This window comes from Papilio machaon, chromosome 6 (genome assembly GCF_912999745.1).
Source record: "Papilio machaon chromosome 6, ilPapMach1.1, whole genome shotgun sequence".
In the NCBI taxonomy this organism is placed as follows: domain Eukaryota; kingdom Metazoa; phylum Arthropoda; class Insecta; order Lepidoptera; family Papilionidae; genus Papilio; species Papilio machaon.
In genome coordinates this window covers 3,132,027-3,143,496 of record NC_059991.1, presented here as the reverse complement: position 1 = coordinate 3,143,496, position 11,470 = coordinate 3,132,027, and positions in this window count along the sequence as shown.

The window sequence follows — 11,470 nt, the reverse complement described above, 5'->3', positions numbered from 1 at the left end:
GAAGTGTTTTTAAGTGTGTTCTGTTATGAGTCTTCGGTGTAACCAAATCTGAGGAGTCATTAGAAGGTAACAGTGCTATTTGTTGCTACTATTTTTGTTTTGAACTACGTTCATCAAACTAACCTCGATATACAAGGTAACTTTTACTTCCACCATGTATAATTAGGTCTTTCTTAAAAATCTATGATGTTTAATTGTAATTGAATTTAATTTAAGTAAATATTATGGTGATAAAACATAACCCTAAAGTTTAATTATCGGTACCTTATTTACACTTCATACAAAATTGCCAATTGCTTGGATGTTGAATTAATAACATTAGGATATTAAACCCATGCTATCAAAATTTGTGGATACTAAATAGGTTGTGTTATTTTAGTAATTGCCATTACTTTTAATGACTTCTTAATATTTTAAATTTTCGTTCAGATTTCGTAAAGTAGGATTATAAGTTATTTAAAATTAAAATAACAGAAGTTTTAGAAAAATAAATTACTCTAAAAATATCTGTTATGTATTTCTCTTCATTGAAACATTTATAAGTTTTTAGAGTTTTTAAAATAAGTTTTGTTTGGTCACTGTTTACAAATTTTTCATTCTTACAGTTTAGTGACTTGTGCCTTTATATATTGTAAGAGTGAATCTGTGATTGAATGAAACATAATAATTATGGATTTAAATTCCAGACTATGCTTGTATTTCACACATTTTGTACTGCTTTTATATTTTCTAGTATATAAAAAGATTCAGTGGTTGACATGGAAACTGTCAGAAATTAACTCTAATTACATTGGAAGAATAAATATAGATTTTGAACTGCCAATAGCTCCTGCGACTGGTTCCTATAAAAGATTGAAAATCTTAAAGCCTCTATGTGAGTGAAAAGAACTAACTAATATAGAAAAGTTGTGAGGTATGCAACAATGATGTCCTGAGGGGCATACTTTTTGAAAATATGAATCCACATGTTTGGAGACCTCTAAGGTTATGAACACCTGTGTGATATTTTATACTACAAAATGATCAGACAGTAACCTGAATGACAAAGAAAGTATCAGTCTTTTTAACAACAAATAATGAACATATTATTATAAAGATATTATCCAAACAATTTATTGTGTAGTCTTTGTTCAAACCTTGTTTACTTACTCTAAAGTTTATATATATATATACAGTCAAAATCTGTTATAACGACATCGAAGGGACTACTCATATTGAGTCATAAAAACCGATAGTTGTAACAACCGGTGACAGGTATTAATAGGAAAGATATGTATATAACATTCAGCCAGGACCTTTGATTTTGGTCAATTTAACCGGTATGTTGTTCTAAACGATGTCTCCATAAACGGTTTTGACTGTATATATATATATATTCCACCACTTCACACACACACACCACATTAGCAACCACTTCCCATAGACATCCACAATTGCAGATGCGTTGAAGTAAGATGTATGTAAATAAAGCCCATGTAATGAAATCTAGTGCACATCATTCAAATTTAATCAAGATTCTTTGAGCTGTTCCAGAGATACCTTCTAACTAATATCCACCCATCCAGCTATCCATACTTTCGCATTCGTAATATAAGTAAGATTACACTATACATCCTGCATTAGCTTCACATCCTGTATGAGTATTGTTATATAAGTTTAGTGTTTGTTAATACTAGATTACGAGATAAATTGTAACTAACAGCGACGCCTTTGTTTCGTAGGTGCACTGTAAATCACGTGATTCACGCATTCGTCATTCAAAATCGAGTTGTATCTCAACGTAACCGTGAAATTCTACTGCCATTATGTTTAACACAATATTGTTGTCTCTGGTTTTTCAAAAAAAAAAATGAGAGGGATGGATTAAATTTTTATACAAGTGTTTCGAAAATTTAAACCTACAACTGGACAGGAAACTAGCGCGATCTGGTTTCGACAATGGGCTATTAAAATTGTTTAAAGCGTACCGACTTTGATCCTCAATACAATGTCAAATTGAATATCGCACAGTTAATATCGGATCATAAAATTACATTTTATGATCAACGCCACCACGGATATATAATGCCCAGTTTTTGTCGATAATTGGTTATCTTATTTCTTTTTTTTACTTTGTAAAGGAATAACACTTTTTTTTTTTTCGAGTAGGCTGTCGACGAGAAAGCCGTTCCCGTGATGTTAATTGACTGTTGTCGTTGTAGTTGCTATATTTTACTACATCATTAAAGACGTAAGCGTTTACATAAATTTAATATCAACTACGACGGGTGGTGAATATTAACTCTCATGTTATAATCACATCGGAGAGGGCGATGTATTGACACGTTGATTAAATCAGCCGAGCTTTGTTCAAACAAGTACGTGCTTTGTATTGCACGCTTGCACAGCCCCCCTTATGGCACGATGAATGTTTTGAAGTTGTTGTCTTAAAGTTTAGTTTTAAACCATGTAACGGTCTAATCGTGCATTTAATCGCAATGTTTGTGACCCCTATGGGAGGTGTGTTATTAATTTTTAAAGCTCGTTTAAAAACTAAGTTTCACACAAAAGAATAGTTAACTTAGCGATTCCTTAGTGTAGGTTTCTCATACTAAATCAACAATAAGGGACGTTCTTAGTACAGGAGCTAGCAGCAATATAAAATAAACTTTTCACTTTACATAAAATCTTCTAAAACCGTTCTCTTGATGTTTATTTATTATTAATATAAATCATTGATTAATTAGGTAATTATTTCGCTCTAAACGTGCTATTGAATTTTATTACAATATTTGCTCTGCCGTTGAAATTTACACTTGATGAGTTTCAGTCAAAGCAATCAGTTGACAGTAAATTAATTAGTTACCTGACAATGTTGAGGCGACGGCTTTCACTTTTTGTTAATTTATTTATCAGATAACTCTGGAGCCTTCGCTTCGGTGTAATACGTATTAATCATTAACTCGCCTTAATATCGTAATACATGCTCTGCGAGTTTGTAACTTTACATAATTATGAAAATTTAATTATTATACACCATTTACAGATTTTGCAAGAAATTCAAAAGTACAAGTAAAACACTTCATACATAAAGGTAGATGAACATTTAAATGGACAGTACCTACTGAGATAAATAAATTGTCCTTTCATTGAAAAAGCTTCAAAGTTAGCAAAACATAACTTTTAATAAATTTAAATAATTACAGCAATAAGAGATAGAGAATTTTCAAGAAAAATATTCTAAGAATGTTTGAAATGCAAATTCCACAGACGTCCAATAAGAAAGACTTAAACAGAAAACCATTAACCTAAGCGTATTCTGTGAATCTTGAGTGACGTTTTTCAAAGGGTCGAAGATCAAAGCAATCGAAGCGAATAAATAAGATGTACCTATTCCTTCCTTCGTTGTTAAGGGGCTACTTTCTATTCGATTGATATAAGGAATTCAATTGCGTCGAATTAATAATTTATTTTTTATTCATATTGAAAATTTATTTTCTCTGTTATATTTTTAATCTACCTACTTCTCTTCTGATTTATAAGTCATAATAAAATAATTGTTCATTTGTTGATATTCCGTATGTCTTTCTTTACTCTTTACCACTTTACGTATTTGAATTTATGTAGAATTTCGTAATTTATTCAGTGAAATAAGTATTATTCATTTTGAAAAGATAACGGCATAATTCTTATACTGAGAGGAACCCAATTTTGCTCCGGAACAGCAACAAACATTATTATCGCAGTTCCGGCTTGCGCCACCGCCTGTAGTAGCTTTCCGCCTCGGCGACACCGTAACGTTTCCCTGGCAATATTTCAGGGCGGAAAGAGGGTCAATTGTCTATCCCGTGAGCCTGTGATTAAGCCATCAGTGCCAAATTATCCGCGTAATGTCTCTCGCTCCAGGAACACGAGCAATTTCGTGTCGCTTTCTGGTCGCCCACGTTAAGTGTCACAATTTGCATGTTTCACGACGCCAGGTGTTGTTGCTTTCGTAACTTGTACGTTGACGATAATAAGATAAGTTAGGATTTTTAATAAAAACGTGTCTCGCTAAAAATTATTGTTTTTCTTTTACAAGCTTATATATTTTGATGTAGCACCACAATCAAATAAAGTTCTAATTAAAACAAGTATCAAAACGAAAGTTTGTTTATTTTGCCGTCCTTTATTACACGTGGCTAAGATGAACGTTTTAATTGTTGTGCTCGAGGTCCATTCTGGGCGCCGGGATGGCCGGGGAGGTCGCACGTTATCTGAGCCGGCTGTCGGGCACACGCGGCCTACAATGGACTCGTTTGTTTCCGAGCTGTGTAATATTGTTTGTAATTTAAAATATCGGGCGTGTCGGCACGAGTGGAAAGCGGCTTGTTTCGCAGCTAAATTGTGAATCCGAGGTGTATTGTTGCGTTGATTAGATCAGGAGCGCTTTGTTCTGAGCTGAATGGCCGGATCCGCTCGGCTATCGTCTGTCGTTTGCACGCGACCCGCTACCGAGCTTGCGGTTACACTTCTCACGTTGTTTGTTAAAAAACGTATGTACATATTGTGGTTGAATTCTTGTAATTTATGAGGTAACATTGAATCTCATGCCCCAAATTAATTCTTCAGATTATACCATCGACCTCCGTCTAGTGATATTTCTTTCGCGAACATTGGCTGTATTATTATCTGCGAAATAAACTTGAAATAGGCCATTTATTGTTAAAAGAGTAAGTAATCATTGTTATCATTTTTGCTGTAACGTATTTCTCGTAGGTTATACAAATTTAACAAAAAAACTCGAGAAAATAAGGGGCACCGTTGAAAGAAGGCGGACAATACGCTAATGGCTTATGTTTGCGATGACTGTCCCTCCCTGTCAATAGGCTCTATTATCATGGCCCGACTCCAGTGCGCTGAATTGACTAAATGTTTTGTGCTGTCTGAAAAGATTCGAGATGACGGGGAAATTGTTGAGAAAATTGATCACTTCCACTGGAATAACTCGGATTTATTATTTCTGGGGATCGTTTTTTGCAGAGGTCGGTAGTTACATTGTAACCACACGCATTGTCTTCTTCTTATGTCCCAGTAATATATTTGAAGGTATCCTTTTTAATATTCTTTCTAGAGTAGGTACCCTAGTATTAATGCTTTTTATAAAATAAATTGTTACCATTAAATTGTTATTTTCACATACATACTATTTTTTAAAATTATATTAAGTACTATGATATACTACGAAATTCGCTTCTAACTGATTTATGTTTCTTATTTTGAAGATGTCATAATGTAAAAAAAATCTTAAGTAAATTCTATAAAAAAACACAATTTCCGTACCATCCAGATTTCAGTTTAAAGTTTCCACATTTGGTGAGAGACCATTCAACCAGAATGGTTCCCATGACTTTTACGATGTAAAAACCATATTGCGTCATAGCCAGTTCGAAGAAGCTACCAAGTAACTTTTTTTATTTTTTAATTATACCGAATTGTAAAGTTACAAGACGCGACGCCGCGGTATCAGGCCTGACATATTTATATGGTGCCTTATAAAATAAACGGTGCCGCTAGTCGTGAAGAATTATATACAGAGACCTCTAAAGGCATCTCGAGCATGCAGTTACGTACAGGTACGTAGACATCGAATAAATTATCTCACCGCATTCCACTGTTCCGTTGCAATGTAGTAAATTTGAAAATCGATGCTTTTTGTATTGAGTACCTACTTATCTTTAACTAAGAGCCGTATTTACCTTTTAAATATCTTATCGATTCTATCTGCAATCCGTATTTCATAAAGTAATTGCTATTAACCATAATAATTTATAAGCTTTATTTAGCATTCGGCCGCGGCTCCGTCCGCCTGGAATTAAAAAAAAACTTAATAAGTAGACTATGTGTTCTTCCAGACTATGTTCTACATCTATGCCAAAATTCATCAAGATCCGTTTAGTCGTTCCAGAGATACCTTCAAACAAACATCCATCCATCTAAACTTTTGCGTATATAATATTAGTAAGATTACTTTGTTGATTCATTATAGGTAACTTTTTTCTACACTCTTATTTGAAAATTTCAAGTAAGGCGAAGCAATTACAAAAATTCCCACCTTTTCGCTTCATTTAGACGGTCCCTAATAAAGGTGACTCATCTCCATCCTTTTATTGTGAATGTCCCGTGCAGATTTGGACGTAGAGTTTTTGTTTCTCTATCTCTTTATAACAAGTTTGTAACAGGGCTAGAATAATTTACTTTAGTCCTTTTAATTTTATATCGTCTATGGATATAGGGTCTAGAGATTTGTCCGCATCTCCATTAAATATCAGACAGGGTCAACAAATACAAAGGACGGAGAAAAAACAAAAGCTAATCTTAGACTAATGCGCACTTAAAATATTGTGGTACAGAAATAGTAGTTGATTTCGAAATATGTACGACAATGTTTAGTCGAGCTTAGTAATAAAATGCTATACATTCCAGTTAAATTACACACATGATGCATTTCAAATATAAATTTATATAAGTATAAAAAGAAATCCTAGAAATTATCTTAAATCTTACTAATGTTATAAATACGAATGTTTAGATGAATGGATGGATGGATATTTGATTGAAGGTATCTCCGGTACGGTTCAACGTAACTGGATGAAATTTGGCACAGATGTAGAATAAAGTCTAGAAGAACCCATAGGCTAACTGTTACTTTATTTTTTAATTCTGCGCGGACGGAGTCGCAGACGATGGCTAGTCGTAAATATTTTTAAAAGGGTAAAGAAAAAATCGTAATGTAGTGCGGTTATAATAAGTTCATAAGGATGTACCGATAAAATATTTTAAATCTTTCTTTGAGTAAAGTTAAAATAAAATACCACCAAGCATAAACAAGTTTTAACCAAACTGGGACTGAGAGATGTAGGATTAGACGTATGCCTGTCGTTGCTAGCGTTAATAGCGAAATCATTCATCAATATTTTATGACTATTAGGTCATGTGCCGATGTAGTACATATTGTAAAATGTGATAGGCGTTTCCAATATTTAACTTATGATAGGTGACAGTGACAAACGAGCACATAATATATCCATATATAGCATAACGAATGCGAATTTGGGTCATGAGGTGTTGACAGTGTAGGCATACATTCACTTTTCATATAATAGTATAGACCTGGTAAGAGTATTTTATTTATTTATAAAGACAACGTTCAAATACTACACCTTTTAAGGAACATAGTCTCCAAATCAACAATTGGCATTCGCCATACACGGACCTCACTGCCATTTGCAACCGCCGCGAAAGAAATCAGCCAACCGTGCATGAAGCAGTTCGAGTATGGCCTTTTATATTTGTGTTGTCTTAAATAACAAAAAGTGATTTTATTACATGAGCAAAAATTAACTCATAAAATATTTTATAAAACAAAGCCTTAAAATAAGTATTCTTTTGCGTGAGCATAAAATTCCCTTAATTGATTTAAAAGGCTCTCACAACGCCGAGGGCGGGCTAGCTCGCTGTTGTTTTAAAAAATTTCATAATAACCGACGAGGATCTCACTTAACAATTAGTTAACAAAATGGAAGGCCGAGTTCTACTCAAGCTCCATAAGAACACTTACTGAATTTCCGTTAAAGTCATTGTAGATATTAAAATGTCTCACATGTTTTTTAAACTTTTATATGTGAGTTTATGAATGGGGAAAATTTTGTATGCTCTCATACATTGATTCGACATTTAAGTGATTGTAAAGTGGAAAAAGCGAACATATGGTGTGGAGAGCTATGCAGAGAGATTATTGCTTGCCGGTGAATTTATTTACGCAAAGCCTGGGCTTTTTTTACCTCCCCTCTAACACCAAACGCTCTTTATTAAAAAAGAATTTATGCTTTAATTTCGTGCGTGTTTTGATGTTTAATGATGTTATGTCGGCATATATGAATACTTGGACACGGTAATCGTAATTTTTTATGAAAAAATAACCAATAATAAGTTAATCTATATTTCTAAATTATTGTTACAAAAGTTAATATTTGGTGGCAGATCGAAACGTACAACATTTTAAGCAAATTATTTTATAGTTTGCGCTCAACATTGCACATTATTGCGAGCTGGAAAATAATACACTTGTCAAATGAAAAGTTTGACTTTTTGCGGTGTAAATTTTGCAATTTGAGCTGTGCAAAATCTTTGCTATTGTTCCCTACTTTGTTGCTTGACTTTGATTCTATAATTTAATCAAGAAACGCTTCCAACAAAGTTTTAAATGGAATCTTAAACAAGTTAAATTTATTAAGTGGCTTCAAATGAATTATTGTTATTAAAACTATATTTAAATTTTACTGAGTATTCTAACTAATGTTCACCAACTTTTAATGGTCACAGACTTTTAAAAATTAGTTCTAATTAACTTGACCTCCTTTCTACTTCATGTATGTTTAAAGCACAAGGTCGCTATCGTATATCACTAATCGCAAATATTTGTACATTTGATTTATCACGAGTGATTCATTGCAAGTGGACAGCGTGCTAGTCCGTTTGACGATCAATCAAGGGGCGGACGAAGGCGCGACAGGCCATTAGGCAGTACTGCCGGCTCAGGTGGCGCTGCCGTCCGACATCACTAGGCGACTCCACTACATCTCTGTCTTAATGACAAGAATAACTCTTATCAACTATAGTGCTTTATGGCAACTAGTCTCATGATAATATAAGCTGAAAGAAAACTGTTGAGCGTACAGTATAGTACTACTTATAATTATTTTCGTAACCATGCGGTTGGAATTATGTATATTGTCATTAGTTTGATACATCGTTAAAAAGAATTTATAATTTAAAAAGCTTTCTCTCAGGTTTATGGCAAAAACATTAACTATTATTTAATTTCGAGCTGGTTAAATACTTATGTCCGTATCTAATTCTAATCATATTATAAGAGCTATTTAAGAAAAGGTTACTAATAAATATGTTTGATAATTGTTCGTATAAATAACTTTCATGGTAAACACCGAAAACAGGTCAAGTTACACACGCACAACATAAACTGCGCCTGACACCCAGTCTGTCGTCACTCGTCGTGGATTTAAATTAGATTATCCATTTACCAGAGTCTAAGCCGACTGATTTAACACACTCCTTGTTTGGGTAATATTTTTTTATTATTGTAAACCATTATTTAATAACCACGGGATAAAAAATGTGCAGAAATGAACGGAATACTTGAAACAGTACCTAACATGTGCAGGTATAGATGCATGTTAACATTTCGCAGACATGCATTTCCTTTCCAATGAAGCAAGAATACTGAATGCAATACAAGGTACATTTATTAACGGATTCGACATTGTACTCCGAAGGCTTTAATTATTCAACGCCTGCACTAAGGCGACAGGACACGTCGAACATATGACGATGTTCTGTCTGCGCTATGCTTGCTCTATATTTGAACCAGATTTTGTGTTATTGCATACTACATACGAATTAAAGTTTTATATATAGAAATCCATTTACGTATGTGAATATTTGGGATTTCAACAGCTGTTACATGTTTTGTACTTAACACCATCTACCGTGTCTGAGAATATAAAAATGCAGCTGCGAATCAGAGACATGCACGGAAATACTTTCTGCAGGAGCATCTGTGACAAAGACGTGAACCGTATATTGGTAAAACCTTTTTCGTTGTCCGGAATTTGAAACTATGTTATATTGATACTAGGACCATATTAACACATAAATTATGTTATACCCAAATGTCGCTGTATCTACTTCATTCTAATTATACTTTAAAGGCGAAAATCATCATTTGGCAAAGTGGGTCATAGTTGAAATGTGAACAAGTGCACTCATTATAATGTTTGGAGGTTAGAACGGGATCGGATGTCAGGGCCTGGGGCAGTACATTAGCCGTGAGGAGCGACACGCAGCGACCCGCCATTAATTACCCCGTCGTTTCAACCTAATGCACTGGACACTGTTGTCGCGTTCTGTTCTGCGGACTGCACAACGAACAATGCTATTTATTATCTGGTTGCCGCTTAACCTAAATAACTAGTGTACTGCGTGCATTGTTAAAGTTTAAATATATGTTTTATTTTTCATACTTCATACTAATAGCACACAACTACAATCTCAATTGATTTATATAACTAAAGCTTAATCGATTGAGGAAAATCAAAGAATCAGCTGAGCTTAACATACACGTGTTTTTTTCGAACATCGGAAAATAAAAGATATCACACAATAATAATGGTCACGTGTTCGTGTTCACGTGTTCCTAATTTAGACGTGCTCGGTATTTTTTGGTGTGACGCGTAACATTCGGAATCTGCAAGGACAACGAGGATAATATTTGTTTATAACGAAGAAATTAAAACTTTAAAGTTTGAATATGAAATAAATTCAAAAATTGTTTTAGGAAAAAATAACTTAATTGTTTAAAAAAACACTACTGTATCACTTAGAAATAAAGTGAGAAGTTGCTTTTTTATTGGAAATTCAAATAATTCAACTAGCTATGTAAGTGTACAAATGACCCTAACATGGCCTCAATATCACCTACTGATATCGATGAATTCACGTAATGGATATTTGGGTAGATATCTAACCAATACTATTAAGACTCGACACAAGGCGTTATGAAAGTCATCGTATTTCCATTATTCAAAACAATGTCTACAAAAGTAAGAATCAAATATTTCGTAATATGTAAAGACTCTACAATTATGTCTAGATTAGAGGGCTTTATATTATGTCAGACTCTTGTAATGTCGTCAGGTATAGGCCTCCTGAGAATGTATCTCGAATATTTGCGATATGCGTTTTCGTAACTTCATTGACAAAATATGTTAAAATTTGCTATGGATTTTTCGTGTACCTACTTTATGCCTGATAGCGGGCGCTCTATAAATCTAATACAAATTTTGTCAATGACGTTACGAATACTTTCTCGCAAATGTTCGTGCTAGGCCTTAGGTATTCTTTTATTTGAAGTTTATGTTTATCTACCATGAAACACGGATGCGGGTGTTTGCTTGTATGTACTCTTATGATCTCAAAGTCATCAAAGGTCTATTTCCTGTATTTGTGAACATACTCATTGTATGTTGTTTACAACTTAATATGACTTCGAAGTCTTATTAAAACTGTATCTGAATTGAACTTTTAACCGATTTAATGCATTGTGGAAACATTCAAGTTCCCGTCTATAAATATCCTTCGATAACTATGCCATATGCCGAGTCTCACATCGTGTTATAATTAAACAATTACACTAGACGGCAAGTTGAATCGATTTTGCGACAATTGTCGTCATTCCAGCTTTATTATAAGCTTTTGTTTGAATATGCTAACATTGCAGTTTTGTTTTTAATATAAACATAGTATTATGGTAAGCTCGCATTTAATTATTTAATTACATTACATTTAATTATTGAAAAGTAATTCAAGTTTCTTCTAATGAGATCTATTTTGAATCTTTAACTTTCCTTAATTATATTTAATTTAATAATAA